Source organism: Aquarana catesbeiana, linkage group LG04 (genome assembly GCF_042186555.1).
Source record: "Aquarana catesbeiana isolate 2022-GZ linkage group LG04, ASM4218655v1, whole genome shotgun sequence".
Lineage (NCBI taxonomy): Eukaryota > Metazoa > Chordata > Amphibia > Anura > Ranidae > Aquarana > Aquarana catesbeiana.
This window is the reverse complement of record NC_133327.1, coordinates 674,728,843-674,745,297: the sequence shown is the minus strand read 5'-3', so window position 1 is coordinate 674,745,297 and position 16,455 is coordinate 674,728,843. Positions and strand designations below refer to the sequence as shown.

General features: G+C 42.2%; 1 protein-coding gene across 2 annotated transcripts in view; it reads right to left on the bottom strand.

The window, feature by feature from the left end:
* PLCB1 (phospholipase C beta 1) overlaps positions 1 to 16,455 on the bottom strand; it is an 887,199-nt gene that overhangs the window by 184,027 nt on the left and 686,717 nt on the right. The window lies entirely within an intron of this gene.

Sequence of the window (16,455 nt, the reverse complement as noted above, 5' to 3'; positions counted from 1 at the left end):
CTTTGATATGTGAGTACATTGGATTACGAGCATTCTCCTGGAACGGATTAAGCTCGTAATCCGAGGTTCCACTGTATGGGAATCCATTTTTTTTTGCAGAATCATACTTACCTACAGTGGCGAACAACCAACCCCCCCCCCCCCCCCGCGCGCCGTTTGCCGGTCAGTCCGGCACTTACTCCATCGGTGGCAGGCAACGTGGTGCAGCGGCTCTGTGTTCTCTCCTCTATATCGGCTTCCAGCTCCTCCCCCTCCTCCTCCTAGTCCAATAGGATCGTCTGTCCTTTCAGCCGATCATGTGACCGGTGTCAAAACCGGCTTCCTGATTGGCCGGGAGGAGGATCAGTGTTACAAAAAATATTAATTTGCTCGGGGTGGGCTGAGAGCGCACTCTCTGTGACCCGAGCCCACCCTATATTGAAGCCTATTAGAGCCTCTGGCTCTAATCGGTGCTTCAAACCCCCCCCCGCATTGAAATCCATGCACCGGTGTCCTGTAAGGGGCCGGTTGCAAGGATGGGGGGGGGGGCGGCTCCTGCTTACCTAGCTGGATGCAGTATCAGCCCGATGGCTCTAAGACTGGGAACTCAGTTCCTGAGTGTCTCCGAGCGTCTCTAAACGCCCCCGCACCTCTGGCCAAATGCGGTACTGCATACATAAGTAGTGAATGTGGAACCAATTATCTGAGTTTCCATTGATTCCATTGATTCCTATGGGGAAAGTCGCTTTGATATAAGAGTGCTTTGGATTACAAGCATTCTTCTGGAACGAATTATGCTCTTAATCCAAGGTAATACTGTACTTCTGGGCTTTGGCTCTACATCTTCTTTAAAGAAGTGCATAGCCTTTTTTTTTTTTTTTTTTTTTATACATCACACCACAATACATAATGGTAACATGCAGTAAAAAATGATAATGAGCTACATATGTGTTCTGGTCCAATTTGGCACATGTAAGTTGGCCTTAACCACTTGACCTCTGGAAGATTTACCCCCCCCACACGTCTTGACCAGGCTGTTTTTTGCGACACGGCACTGCATTACTTTAACTGACAGTTGCGTGGTCGTGCAATGCTTTCTTTTGGTGGTATTTGATCACCTCTGCGTTTTTTTTTATTTTTACGCTATAAATAAAAAAAGACTAAAACAAATAAATAAATAAAAACAAAATAAAAAAATAAAATAAAAAAAAAACAAAACAAAAAAAAAAAAAACAATATTTTTTACTTTCTGCTACAAAACAAATCCAATTAAAAAAAAAATTAGAAAATCTAATTTCTTCATAAATTTAGGCCAATATTTATTCTGCTACATATTTTTGGTAAAAAAAAAAAAAAAAAAAAAAAATCCCAATAAGCGTATATTGATTGGTTTACGAAAAAGGTTTAGCGTCTACAAAAATTTGCATATTTACTGGAATTTGTATTCATTTATTTATTTATTTATTTATTTTATACTAGTAATGGTCAGCGATTTATAGCGGGACTATGATATTGCGGCGGACAATCGGACACCTAGCTGATACTTTTGACACTTTGTGGGAACCAGTGACACTATTACAGTGATCAGTTATTAGCAGATAGACTTCAGACCAGGCCTCCCCCCCCCCCCCGTGAAGCACGGGACAACACTATTAAAATACTATCCCTTTTTTCCCATTGCCAGGCACAGAAGATCCCTCTATGCCTCCTCTCATTGGACGCCGAAAAAGGCGTTTGATCGTTTAGACTGGGTATTCTTGAAAAATAACACTTGAGTAAATCGGTCTACCTTCAGACCTGATCTATAAAATAATGGCTTTATATTCCTGCCCAACAGCTCGTATTATGGTAAATGGTTTGCTTTCAGACCCCGTCCTTTTATCTTATTAGACATGTATACTCCCGAAAAATGTGTTCGTTTTCGTTTTATTTGTTTTATTTACTTTTCCATTTTTCAAGTCATTCGTTTTATCGAAATTCGTAAATTTGAACATTTGAAAATAAGAAAGAAAATCCGAAAATTCGAAAATCCTAAATAATACTGTAGCTAAAATCCGGAAGTTCAAAAATTAGGAAATTCGGAATCCGAAAATCTGAAAATTCAGAAATTCGAAAGTGCGAAAATTCAAAAATTCGAAAATAAGAACGAAAATCCAAAAATAAGAATGAAAATGCAAAAATTTGAAAACCCGAAAATTCTAAAATCTGAAATAATAATTAACTAATAATAACTTAACTATTAAATTATAGGCATTGGAATTTTCCTTTCAAATTTGGCTGTTAGTCAACGTAACGAATTTACGAATTATGCAAAATAACGACTGCTGCATCTAAACAAATGGAACGGAACGAATTAATAAATAATAGTATTGATAAAAAGTTAATTATTATTATTGTTATTTATTATTATTAATTCCTTACGTTCCATTCGTTTAGATACGGTATTTGTTATTTCGGATAATTTGTAGCTTCGGATAAATTCGTATTCGTTACGTTCACTAACAGCCAAATTTGAAGGGAAATTACAATACCTATAATTTAATAGTTAGTAATAGTTAAGTTATTATTAGTTAGTTATTATTTCAGGTTTTAAAAATTTTCGGGTTTTCGAATTTTCGGATTTTCGTTCTTTTTTTCAGATTTTCGTTCTTTTGAATTTTCGTTCTTTTTCGGATGTTCGAATTTTCAGATGTTCGAATTTTCAGATTTTCAGATTTCGAAATTCCGAATGTCCTAATTTTCGAATTTCCGGATTTTCGAATTTCAAATTTATGAGTTTACGAATTTGCGAATTTACGAATATTCAGAAAAATTTGTTAAACAAGGTTTTGTTAATTCGGATATTTCCGAATTAACAAATTTGTAGAAAATTAGTTAAAAAACAAATTTTGAATGAAACGAATTGCACATGTCTATATCTAATGGGACTCGCCAAGGATGTCCTCTTTTGCTGCTCCTCTATATACTCTTAATGGAGCACTTGGCGAACGCTATACGCACCAATAATTCAATTCATGATGTGGACATTGCCAATAACCAATACAAAATCAGATTATTTGCTGATGATATTCTGCTCCATATTACCAATCTGTTAATAGCTTTTCCTTTGCTTTTAACCACTTTAAGACCGAGCCTCTTTCTGAGATTTGTTGTTTATAAGTAAAAGTTTTTTTTTCTAGAGAATGACTTAGTACCCCCAAACTTTATAAATTTTTTTTCTAACATCCTAGAGAATAAAATGGCGGTTGTTGCAATACTTTCTGTCACAAAGTATTTGCGCAGCGCACTTTATTTTTTAAAAATACACTTTCTTGAATTAAAAAATAAGACAACAGTAACGTTAGCCCAATTTTTTTTTATATTGTGAAAGATAATGTTACGCCGAGTAAATTGATACCCAACATGTCACACTTCAAAATTGCGCCCATTCGTGGAATGGCGACAAACTTTTAACCTTAAAAATCTCCATAGGCGACATTTAAAAAATTCTACCGGTTGCATGTTTTGCGTTACAGAGGAGGTCTAGGGCTAGAATTTTTGCACTCGCTCTACTGATCGCGGCGATACCTCACATGTGTGGTTTGAACACCGCTTTCATATGCGGGCGCTACTTACGTATGTGTTCGCTTGCACGTGAGCTCGGCGCGTTTAAAATTTTTTTTTTTACTTATTTATTTTACCTTTTACTTTTTATTTTTACACTGTTTTAAAAACAAAATAACAAATGTGTCGCTTTTATTCCTATTACAAGGAATATAAACATCCCTTGTAATAGAAAAAAGCATGACAGGGCCTCTTAAATATGAGATCTGGGGGTCAAAAAAATCTCAGATCTCATATTTACACTAAAATGCAATAAAAAAAAAAAATTGTCATTTAAAAAATTAAACAAAATAAATTGGCCCTTTAAGAGCTATGGGCGGAAGTGACATTTTGACGTCGCTTCCACCCTGCAGTGTCATGGAGACGGGTGGGGGCCATCTTCCCCTCACTCGTCTCCATGTCAGCCCAGGGGCTCTGGTAAACGGCGGCGGAGGGCACCGGATTGTGGCGGGAGGGAGGGGCGGCCTCTCCTGCCTCCGATAAAAGTGACCACTTTTATCCTGTACCGGACCGCCGACCGAACACGGGGATACCGGGGTTATGGTAGCTAGCTGCTGCCATAACAACGATATCCGTCCCCAAAGTAGAGACGTACATCGGCGTGTGGCGGTCCGGAAGTGGTTAAAGGAATTGAAACTTTTTGGTACCCTGAGCAGCTTCAAAACTAATGCAACAAAATCATACTGTTTAGACATTTCTCTCTCTGTAGGTATTCAAGACTCCCTCCCCGACAAAATTCCATTTCAATGGGCGCAACACACTATTAAGTATCTGGGAGTACAAATACCATCGCAACTCCACAATTAGACTATTGTCCACTTCTGTCCAGTGTGCAGCAACGTTGTAAGAGAAGGTCCCCTAAGAGACATTCCTGGTTGGGACAGATGTCCCTCTTTAAGATGAACACCCTCCCCAGATTTCTTTACATCTTCCAAACTATCCCGATCCGGGTTCCTCGTTCTTTTTTTTGTTTGGCGAGGTCAATTTTACTTAAATATATTTGGCTTAGATCTCTAGCTAGACTTAAATATGACATTTTAGTGATGAGGCTAGACGTTAGTGGTGCCTCACCTGGAATGATACCACACTACGGCAATACTTAGTAGGGTACTAGACTGGTTTCACCATGGCTCTGTCAAGTAGTGGGTCAACCTTGAGTCTGACCTTATTGCCTGTACCACTGACCTCCCTCTTCCTTGGTTACTGCCCATCGATCGCCCGTCTCTAGCACAGCTAACGCCTTTACTTTCTTCTCTTTTATTTGTCTGGGAAAAGGCCATTATAAAATATAGAATATCCTCATGCCCGGGGCCACTAACTCCGATGTTGGGGGTTTCTACCAGGCCAGTCAGATAGGGCATTTCATGTTGGCAACCATCACGTCCATTGGCCATTTGACACGCTTAACTCGTAGGACCTGAAATTCCTAGGAGAGCTTAGTTCCCTGTCTTGTCCCTATAGCGGACATTGGCTACAATATTTCCAACTACATCACTTCTACGAAGGGTTGGTTAAGGATTGGTATCGTGGGGATCTGACTCTGTTTGAGGAGATGTGCCTTTCTGACTCAAAGTGTCCACATGCTCTATGATCTAAAATAGTGGGCACTCTATTGCTTCACGCATTTCCCAATCGCCCCTATTATGTTCGAGACTGGGAGAGGGAATTAGGCAATAGCCTACCTCTGGAGGACTGGGATAAAGCTTTCACCTTTACATTGAAATCCACTTTAGTGTCCAAATCACAGGAAAGAAACTACAAAATACTAACCAGATGGTATCGCTACCCGACTCTATTAAAAAAAGAACAACCCAGCTACATCAGACTTATGTTGGAGATGTGGCGAGTTAAGAGGTACACATCTACATGTGTGGTGGTCTTGCCCAACAATAAAACCATTTTGGTCGGTCATGTTCCAGCTCAGCCGTCTGATCACGGGCAAGTTATGGCCAGAGACCCCAGAAGTAGCTCTCCTTTCCATGATCACGGCGGGATCATTCAAATCCATCAAGACGGGAATATTTTGATTCCTGTTGATAGCAGGGAGAGCACTGATTCCCAGGCACTGGAAATCTCCCCTGCAACACCATCAGTACGGGAATGGGTAGTGGAAGTGAATAATATAATGCGTATGGAAGAGATGGTAGCCATACAGAATGAAAATCACCCTAAGTTTAGGGGACGGTTGGACCCCATGGATAGAATTTCTTGATTCTGACTCGCTTTTGTCCTATCTAAGCCAATAGACCATGTCTGGTCGTTTCTTTGGGACAGATAAAACCACACAATACTGGACAACAGATTTCGACTTCTTTTTGAAAGTCACACATGGCAGATTCGTTCCTGTAGAACGCCACTTCAATCTCTAGCTTTCTTTTTTTCTTTTTTTTTTTTTTCCTTTCTTCTCTTTCTCTTTTTCCTCTCCTACCTTTTGTCTTGGTTTTTCTTTCTTTTTTTTTTTCCTTGATTTTTAGCATCTTGGGTTTCCCCTAGTGCGGGAAAATGTAGCCTCGAGGGTGAACATTTTACAAGTATCCAACGGCTTTATTTTATGTTTTGAAAATAAATAAATAAATAATAAATAAATAAATAAATAAATAAATAAATAATACTGAAGGATAAGAGGGCATATTATAAATGATATAGATAAATGACATATTTGAGCCATGTAAATGTATTGTTATTATTGCTGTGAGAGTGCCACACTCCCCTTCATTTTTTCATTTTTTTTTTTTTTTTATTCTCAATAAAAATTCATTATTTAAAAAAATACAGCGATCAGTGCTAAAAATATGCACTGTCACTGTACTGATGATGACAGTGGCTAGGAAGGGGTTAAACATCAGGGGCGATCAAAGGGGTAAATGTGTGCCTAGCTAGTGTTTATGTGTTTGCTATGTGGAGCTTTTTGAATGCGTTTTTCAAGTACCGTGTCATTTTCGTGTTGACCAATAAAGAACAATCTGAGGTTTTGTTTACATTGTTGCGGGGTGGAAATGTGCACGTTCCCGTGAATGTTACTGCAATGGGTGGTGTATGAAAACTTTTTAAACTTTTCATCACTTTTTTTTGTTTTTGGAGTCCTACTTAAAAAAAAAAATAATGCAGGGGATTTATCAAAGTCAGATTATTATATAGTATATATAATATACATATATACTCTATATATGTATTATAGAGAAAAAAAATACTTAGATGCATCATTTTAGTTCTTTGTAAATGGCACTAAATATTGGGGTTTGCAATTTAGCATCTACTCCTTAGATGCCAGAGGACTATATGTGGATTTATTGAGTGTTAGCACAAGGTCCCCTGGCATCCAAGGAAGAGACGTTTGCAACACACTCACATACTGTATATTAAATGTATACAGTACTTGTACAAGTCACTTTTCTGGATGCACAGATGTTCTAGGGGCAAAAAAAAAAAAAGAATCGTTTGCATGGCACAACCTACTTTCCCAAAACAAAAGATTGCTTTCTTGATTTTTTTAGATTTGTAATGGATGTGGGAGTGTTGCCAACGGTCAGCATTTTTTCTGGCAGCCAGTAAAAAATGGGCATTTTTTTTCCTGCCAGTAAATGCCAGTGACAGGAAAAGGTTGTTAGTAGAAAATATGGCTGTGACACTCAGCTCAGGACTGTGCATGCCCTGAGTGTGTTTGGGTGGCGCCGATGGGGGGGGGGGGGGGGGATGGGACTGGTGGAGGCGGTGCCTGAGCGTGTCATGTGATGTCATGGTGCAAGAGGAGCGGCCGGAGTCTCGTGTGCGGGTCTGTGGGATACAGTGGCTGCTGGTGTTTTTTTTTATTTTGGGATGGCAGCAAACAACTCCCCCCCGTTGTTCAGTTGGTCAGTGGCACACCACCCCCCCTACCCCGGCACTTACCCCATCGGTTGTAGGCGGGTGGGCTCCTACGGGTGGCGGGTTGGAGCCGGGTTGCGGGCTCCAATGGGCCGGTTGTGGGCTTCTACGGGTGGCGGGTTGTGGGTTCCTATGGGCGGCGGGCAGCTGGCAGGTTGTGGGCTCCAATGGGCAGGTTGCGGGCTTCTACGGGCGGAGGGTTGCGGGCTCCTATGGGCGGTAGGCAGCAGCCGGGTTGCGGGCTCCAATGGGCAGGTTGTGGGCTCCTACGGGCAGCGGTTGCGGGCTTCTATGGACGGTGAGCAGCGGCCGGGTTGCGGGCTCCAATGGCCAGGTTGCGGGCTTCTACGGGCGGTAAGTTGCGGGCTCCTACGGGTGGCGGGGAGCGGCACCTGTGTCCTCTCTGCATCCTAGGCATCCAATAGGATCCTCTGTCCTTTCAGTCAATAGGGTGACCGGTGTCAAAACCCACTTCCTGATTGGCCGGGAGGAGGATCAGTGTCACAACAGTGAATATTGGTTCGCTGTTGTAACCCACCTGGGTGGGCTCAGAGCCCACTCTCTGCGACCCGAGCCTATCCTATATTGAAGCCTATTAGAGCCTCTGGCTCTAATCGGTGCTTCAAAAATACACCTCCTCCGCATTGGAATGCATGCGCCGGTGTCCCGAAAGGGGCCGGGCGCATGGATAGGGGAGGCGGCGATAGATGGGAGGGGGGCGGCGCCTGTGCGCCCTTAATGGACGGACCGCTGCTGGTGGGATGGGAGCAAGGCAAGCCGGCAAGGCTGCTGTTAGAAATCATGGGGGACCCATGCAGCCTACCTGACAGCGCCCCCCCCCCCCAGCCAAAAGTGACTGATAACATAGATTTATCAATCCCTTTCTTTGCAGCTTCGGTAGCAAAGATTAATGAACAGGAAACGCTCTGAAGCTTCCTGCTCATTTATAAACTGAATAGTAGACACAGTTTACTTTAGTGATGAATGGACACAGGGGTGATTGGTACCGATTGCTCACTGTGTTCTTTCAGGAAAGGAAGGGACCAGTAAATAATATATTTATTCTCTATCCTGAAACATCTGCCTTTGTGCTCGCAGTAGCTCCTGGCAGTAGAAGAGAGAAAGGAAGCTGGAAGTGCTGTGGGGGAAAGGGGTGAACAGGAGGTCCAGACAGCAGATAGAAGGGGCGCATGTGCTAGGACCAATCCCCCTGCAGTGCAACTGGAGGGAGAAAGAGGAGGAGAAGCTGGCACTGCTGCAGGGGGGGAGACAGAAGAGGACCGGTGGCTGTAATAAGACAGTACAGCTGACCCACCTGCTCAGCAGGTGCCCGGGTCCCCATTTTGAACTGATGGGACCGGGCCCACTACAGGAGGGCTGGCTGTACTGCCTTATCAGCAGACCTGCAATCCGGGAGCGGGACTGTCAGTGCTGTGTGGACTGGAGGGGACTAAAGGGACCACCTGGCATGGAGAGAGAGAGAGACTGTCACTGTGACTAGACATGTGCAATTTGTTTCGTTCCGAATTCTTTTACTTAACAACTTTCGACAAATTCGTTAATTTGGAAAAATCCAAATTAACGAAAACCTGTTTAACAATTTTTTCCGAATATTCCGGAAATTCAAAAATTCGAAAAAAAATCGAAAAATCTGAAATAATAACAAGCTCATAATAAGTTACAAATTATCCGAAATACCAAATGACGTATCTAAACGACTGGAACGTAAAGAATTACTTTTTTTTGTTATTATTATTTATTATTAATTTGTTTCACTCCATTTGTTTCGATGCGACATTCGTTATTTTGGATAATTCAAAAGTTCAGATAAATTCGTATTCATTACTTTCACTAACAGCTAAATCTGAAAGGAAATTCCAATACCTATAATTTAATAGTTATTATTAGTTAGTTAGAAAATCCGAAAATTCGAAATAATAACTAGCTAACTAACTAATAATAACTAACTATTAAATTATAGGTATTGGAATTTCTTTTTAAATTTAGCTGTTAGTGAACGTAATGAATACGAATTTATCTGAACTTATGAATTATCCAAAATAACGAATGCTGCATCTAAACAAATGGAGCGGAACAAATTAATAATTAATAATAATAATAACAACAATAATAATAATAATATTAAAAAGGAACTCTATATGTTCCATTAGTTTAGATGCGGCATTCATTATTTCGGATAATTCGTAACTCTGGATAAATTTGTATTCGTTACATTCACTAACAGCCAAATTTGAAAGGAAATTCCAATGCCTATAATTTAATAGTCAGTTATTATTAGTTAGTTAGCTAGTTATTATTTCGAATTTTCGGATTTTCTTTGTTCTTTTTGGATTTTTGAATTTCCAAATTTTAGAATTTTCAAAATTTCCGAATTTTCAAAAAAACCCCCAAAAAACAGAATGAAATGAAAACAAACAAATTTTTGGGCACTGAACGTGTCTAACGGACTCAGGAGGGGGCGCGTCGTGTCGGTGATCTGCAGCACTGCTGTCAGTGTCACTGTGAGAGTCAATTTCTTGCCCTCCTGAGTCCTGTCCCTGAGTTACTTACTATATAAAAAATAAAATAAGAAATATGTTTTTTGCCTTAATATTTACCTTAAATCACATTGCTAATTGCATACTGTACTTGTTTGTGGCCTAAATACTGAACTTTTCACTTAAAACTGTCATTTTGTAACTTTTAGAAATGACAGTAAAAACTTGATTGTGCCAGTAAATTTTGGGTGTTGTGTCAGTAAATATAAATCTGGTCGGTTGGCAACACTGGATGTGAGACATACAGGTACGTTTCTTTATTGGAAGGCTCTGCTGTGCTTCACAGGGGTATTCCTAAAAAAAGAAATGTCAGCAAAGGTATTTTCAGTTTTGAACCACTAGATGGCAGTATGGTACTGCTCTTACACATATTATAAAGCATAAGGGAGAACTGATCCGCTAGATCAGCCTTTCTCAACCTTTTCAACACAGAGGAACCCTTGAAATAGTTCTCCGGTCTCGAGGAACCCTTGCTAAAAAATTAGAAGTCTGCAACTCATGATACATTAGTGTGATGATCAGTGAGAGGAATGGTCCTTACAATTGTTGTCAATGGGAAGAATTACCTCCTCAAGGTCAATGGTGCCGGTGGGAACTTATCTGAGAGCCAGAAATTGCCCAATGCTGAAGGAACCCCTAGCAACCTCTGGAGGAACCCTGGTTGAGAAACACTGAGCTAGATATAACAAATCCCTCTATATCAGCCTTTCTCGGCTTTTTTTTTTATCCCAGAGGATTCCCTTTAACTAATTTTTCGGTCTCGGGGAACGCCAGTTAAAATGAGTCCATCACGTGGTCATGGGACAGAGATCCTTACATTGGTGGTGACCAGTGTCGGGAATAATTCCCCCCCATTGCAGATGTGGTCAGAATGTCACTTTTGCAGTCATGCCGCCGACTCTGCCAAATTGCGTTGGACCAAGAACTATGCCGGCACCATCACATGGGGGGTTAGTTTGCCACAGCTCAAGGAACTCCTAGACACCTCTGGAGGAGCTCTAGGGTTTCATGAAGCTCTGGTTGAGAATGGTTGCTCTATCATGCAGACATATCGTGTATACCACAGTGATCAATCCTCAAGTTATTTTTTCTGCTCACCATATTCTTCCACTAGGATTAGGTATACTCTTGCAAAACTTAGTTAGCAAATAGTCTAAATATATATATATATTATCAAAAGTATTGTCTTTACACACATGAACTTTAATGGCATCCCAGTCTTAGTCCGTAGGGTTCAATATTGAGTTGGCCCACCCTTTGCAGCTATAACAGCTTCAACTCTTCTGGGAAGGCTGTCCACAAGGTTTAGGAGTATGTCTATGAGAATGTTTGACCATTCTTCCAGAAGCGCATTTGTGAGGTCAGGCACTGATGTTGGATGAGAAGGCCTGGCTCGCAGTCTCCTCTCTAATTCATCCCAAAGGTGTTCTATCGGGTTGAGGTCAGGACTCTGTGCAGGCCAGTCAAGTTCCTCCACCCCAAACTCGCTCATCCATGTATTTATGGACCTTGCTTTGTGCACTGGTGGGCAGTCATGTTGGAACAGGAAGGGGCCATCCCCAAACTGTTCCCACAAAGTTGGGAGCGTGAAATTGTCCAAAATGTCTTGGTATGCTGACACCTTAAGAGTTCCCTTCACTGGAACTAAGGGGCCAAGCCCAATCCCTGAAAAACAACCCAACACCATAATCCCCCCTCCACCAAACGGTCCATAAAGACATGGATTAACAAGTTTGGGGTGGAGGAACTTGACTGGCCTGAGCTCAACCCGACAGAACACCTTTGGGATGAATTAGAGTGGAGACTGCGAGCCAGGCCTTCTCGTCCAACATCAGTGCCTGACCTCACAAATGCTCTTCTGGAAGAATGGTCAAACATTCCCATAGACATACTCCTAAACCTTGTGGACGGCCTTCCCAGAAGAATTGAAGCTGTTATAGCTGCAAAGGGTGAGCCAACTCAATATTGAACCCTACGGACTAAGACTGGGATGCCATTAAAGTTCATGTGCGTGTAAAGGCAGGCGTCCCAATACTTTTAACAATATAGTGTATATAGATAGGTCAACAATAAATTTACATTTGAGGCACGTTAGTTCTGGTATTATATCCGGGGACACTTGGCCTCATTTACAATGTAATATCTTACCCCTGACATTTCTTTCCCTGTTCTTTAACAACTTGCTGACCCACAACAGTACATTTACTGCTGGCGGGCGGCTCCTCCGGGCACCATGGCGTACCTGTACGTAGCAAAGTTCATATGCCCTGTGTGCTTCCCCTGGGGCATGCAGCGGCGCTCTTTGTCCACCGGACACAGCGGATTGAGATGCTCAGTATTGGGTCACCGTGAGCAGCCCAGACACTATGCGATCGTTGTGCAATCACATGATACATAGTACACAAGAGTCATTAATGAAATCCATTCATGGCATCATTGTTTACTAGTGTGTGCGATCACATGGTACCTGGGCCAATCACAGCACCCTGTACCATGTGATCGCTGTGGGCCAATCACAGCACCCTGTACCATGTGATCGCTGTGGGCCAATCACAGCACCCTGTACCATGTGATCGCTGTGGGCCAATCACAGCACCCTGTACCATGTGATCGCTGTGGGCCAATCACAGCACCCTGTACCGTGTGATCGCTGTGGGCCAATCACAGCACCCTGTACCATGTGATCGCTGTGGGCCAATCACAGCACTCTGTACCATGTGATCGCCGTGGGCCAATCACAGCATCACATTGCTGTTACAGCGATCACTGTAACAAGCAATCACAGTGTAAAAAAATAATATAAATAAAAATTTCATGATCACCCCTCCTCTTGATTACCAATTAGGGTGGGGGGTTAAATTTTACTGCCACTGACCATCAAGGTGTGTGTGTGTGTGGGGGGGGGGGGTTATATTACTGCAACTAAGCTCCACTATAGCAGGTGGGGTTTAATAGCACTGCCACTGACACAAATGCTGGGGTTATTATTGCTGTCACTGACACCAATGTTGGATTTAATATTCCGGTATCCGACACCAGTGCTGGGGGGTTATTATTGCATCCACTGACACCAATACCGGGGGTTATCACTGTGGCTATTAACACCATTGCTTGGGGGTTTTATTGCATCCATGAGCACAAATACTGGGGGGGGGGTACTATTGTGGCCATTGAAACCAATGCTGAAGGTTATCATTGTGTCCACTGACACCAATACTGGGGGTTACTATTCCAAACACTGACATTAATAATAGGGAATATTATTACATTCACTGACACCAATGTTGGGGGTTATTACTGCTGCCACTGACACCAATACTGGGGATTATTATTGTGTCCACTGACACCAATACTGGAGGTTATTATTGCATCCACTGACACTAATGTTGGGGGTTATTACTCCTGCCACTGACACCAATACTGGAGGTTATTATTCTGTCTATTAACACCAATACTGTTTTGTTTTTTTTATTGCTGCCACTGACACCAATACTGGGGGATATTACTGAGTCCACTAACAACAATGTTGGGGGTTATTATTAGCTATGGGCCGAACACCCCTCGGTTCGGTTCGTATCCAGAACATGCGAACAGGCAAAAAATTTGTTCGAACACCGTTAAAGTCTATGGGACACGAACATGAAAAATCAAAAGTGCTAATTTTAAAGGTTAATATGCAAGTTATTGTCATAAAAAGTGTTTGGGGACCCGGGTCCTGCCCCAGGGGACATGTATCAATGCAAAAAAAAGTTTTAAAAACTGACGTTTTTTCGGGAGCAGTGATTTTAATAATGCTTGAAGTGAAACAATAAAAGTGAAATATTCCTTTAAATTTCGTACCTGGGGGGTGTCTATAGTATGCCTGTAAAGGGGTGCGATTTTCCAGTGTTTAGAACAGTCTGACAGAAAAATGACATTTCTAAAGGAAAAAAAAGTCATTTAAAAGTGCTAGCGTTAGTGCCAGCTATTAATAAATTCTCGGTCCCGACAATACACATAAAATTCATTGAAAAATAATGCAGGATTCCCGTTGCAGGGTCTGGTGTGGATTTTTGGGGGAACCCCACACCATTTTTTTTAAAATTTTGGCATAGAGTTCCCCTTAATATCCATACCAGACCTGAAGGGCCTGGTAATGGAATTTTGGGGGACCCCCACGCATTTTTGTATTTTATTTTTCAATGACTTCCAATGACTTTTATGTGTATTGTCGGGACTGACAATTCATTAATAGCCGACACTAGCGCTAGCACTTTTAAATGACTTTTTTTCTTTAGAAATGTCATTTTGCTCTCAGACTGTTCTAAACACAGTAAACACGCGCCACTTTACAGACATACTATAGACACCCCCCAGGTACGAAATTTAAAGGAATATTTCACTTTAATTGCCCTTTCACACTGGGGAGGGGGCGGCGTCGGCGGTAAAACGCTGCTATTATTAGCAGCGTTTTACCGTCGGTATGCGGCCGCTAGCGGGGCGGTTTTACCCCCCGCTAGCGGCCGAGAAAGGGTTAAATACCACCGCAAAGCGCCTCTGCAGAGGCGCTTTGCCGGCGGTATAGCCGCGGCGTCCCATTGATTTCAATGGGCAGGAGCGGTGAAGGAGCGTTATACACTCCGCTCCTTCACCGCTCCGAAGATGCTGCTAGCAGGACTTTTTTTCCCGTCCTGCCAGCGCAGCGTTTCGAGGGGAGAGTCCCCTCTTCTTATAGCTCTGAAGAAGAGGGGACTCTCCCCTCGAAACGCGTTAGCGGATTGCAACGTCTGTGCGTTCCTCCATGACCCCGGAAGGTTTTCGCTCATCCCAAATCGCAGACTGTCCACTGGTGCGATTTTATGCTATGCCTCCTCCACTAATCGCTTGTGAGTCACTTCTTTTATTATTTTTAATTTAATAAATGTTTTAAAGTTAATGCACATAGCTGGTGCGCCCTTGTCTTCTTTTTGTTTAGGGGGGTAAATCTCCTGGAGGTCAACTGGTTAAAGGGGAATTCTAAAAAAGATTAGTTAAACCCACTATTGATTTTTGTTTTTTGTTTTTTCACCACTGCTATTCCTTTATATTGGCTTTTGACAATTTACAAATGAAGCCATTTAGAATGTGGATGGAAGGTTTAGCGCTGGGAAACACTTTCTGAAAGATTAAAGTGATTGTAAAGGTTTTTTCTTTTTTTTTTTTAAAAATAACAAAAATGTTATACTTACCTGCTCTGTGTAATGGTTTTGCACAGAGCAGCCGGATCCTCCTCTTCTCGGGTGCCCTGCCGGTGCTCCTGGCTCCTCCTCTTCATCGGGTGCCCCCACAAAGAGCCGCTTTTACCAGGGGGGCATCCGTGCGGGCGCCCTCCCGAGTCCTGCTGCTGCGTCCATTGATACAGACAGCAGGACTCGGCCCCGCCCCCCGTGTCACTGGATTTGATTGACAGCAGCAGGAGCCAATGGCAGCTGCAGCACAGAAGGTTTTTCACCTTAACCACTTAAAGGCCAGCCGCCGCACTTGTACTGTGCCAGGTTGGCTCTCCTGGGTGAATCACCGTCATTGTACGTCAGCCGCTTTAAGACCTCTGGGGGGGGCGCGCACGTGGCGCGATGCCAGAGCCGATGCGCATGCCCAGCGGCCGCGATGTCCGCTGGCCACCTGCGATCGCTCCTGAGAGTGACAGAATGGGGATGTGTCAATGTAAACAGACAGATTTCCATTCTGTCAGGGGAAGAGAGAGAGAGAACTGCTGTTCCTAGTGATTAGGAACAGCGATCTGACTCCTCCTGCAGTCAGCCCAGCCCCCATACAGTTAGAAGCACCTCCCCAGGGAACACAGTTAACCCCTTGATCGTCCCCTAGTGTTACCCCCTTCCCTGCCAGTGACATTTATACAGTAATCAGTGGCTATTTTTTTTTTTTTTTTAGCTCTGATCGCTTTATAAATGTCAGTGATCCCAAAAAAGTGTCAAAAGTGTCCGATCTGTCCGCCGCAATGTCGCAGCCCCGCTAAAAATTGCTGATCACCACCAGTACTACTATTAAAAAAAGAATTAATAATAAAAATGCCATAAATCTATTCCTTATTTTGTAGACGCTATAGCTTTTGCGCAAACCAATCAATATACGCTTATTGCGATTTTTTTTTTTTTTTTACCAAAAATATGTACAAGAATACATATCGGCCTAAACTGATGAAGAAATTTGTTTTTTTACATTTTTTGGGGGGATATTTATTATAGCAAAAAGTAAATTTTTTTTTTTTCGTTTTCAAAATTGGCGCTCTTTATTTGCTTAAAAAAAAAACAAAAACAAAAACAAAAAAAAAAAAAACGCAGAGGTGATCAAATACCACCAAAAGAAAGCTCTATATTTTTGGGGGAAAAAAGGACATAAATTTTGTTTGGATACAACGTCAGTTAAAGTGCCGCAAAAAATGGCCTGGTCATAAAGGGGGCAAATCCTTCCG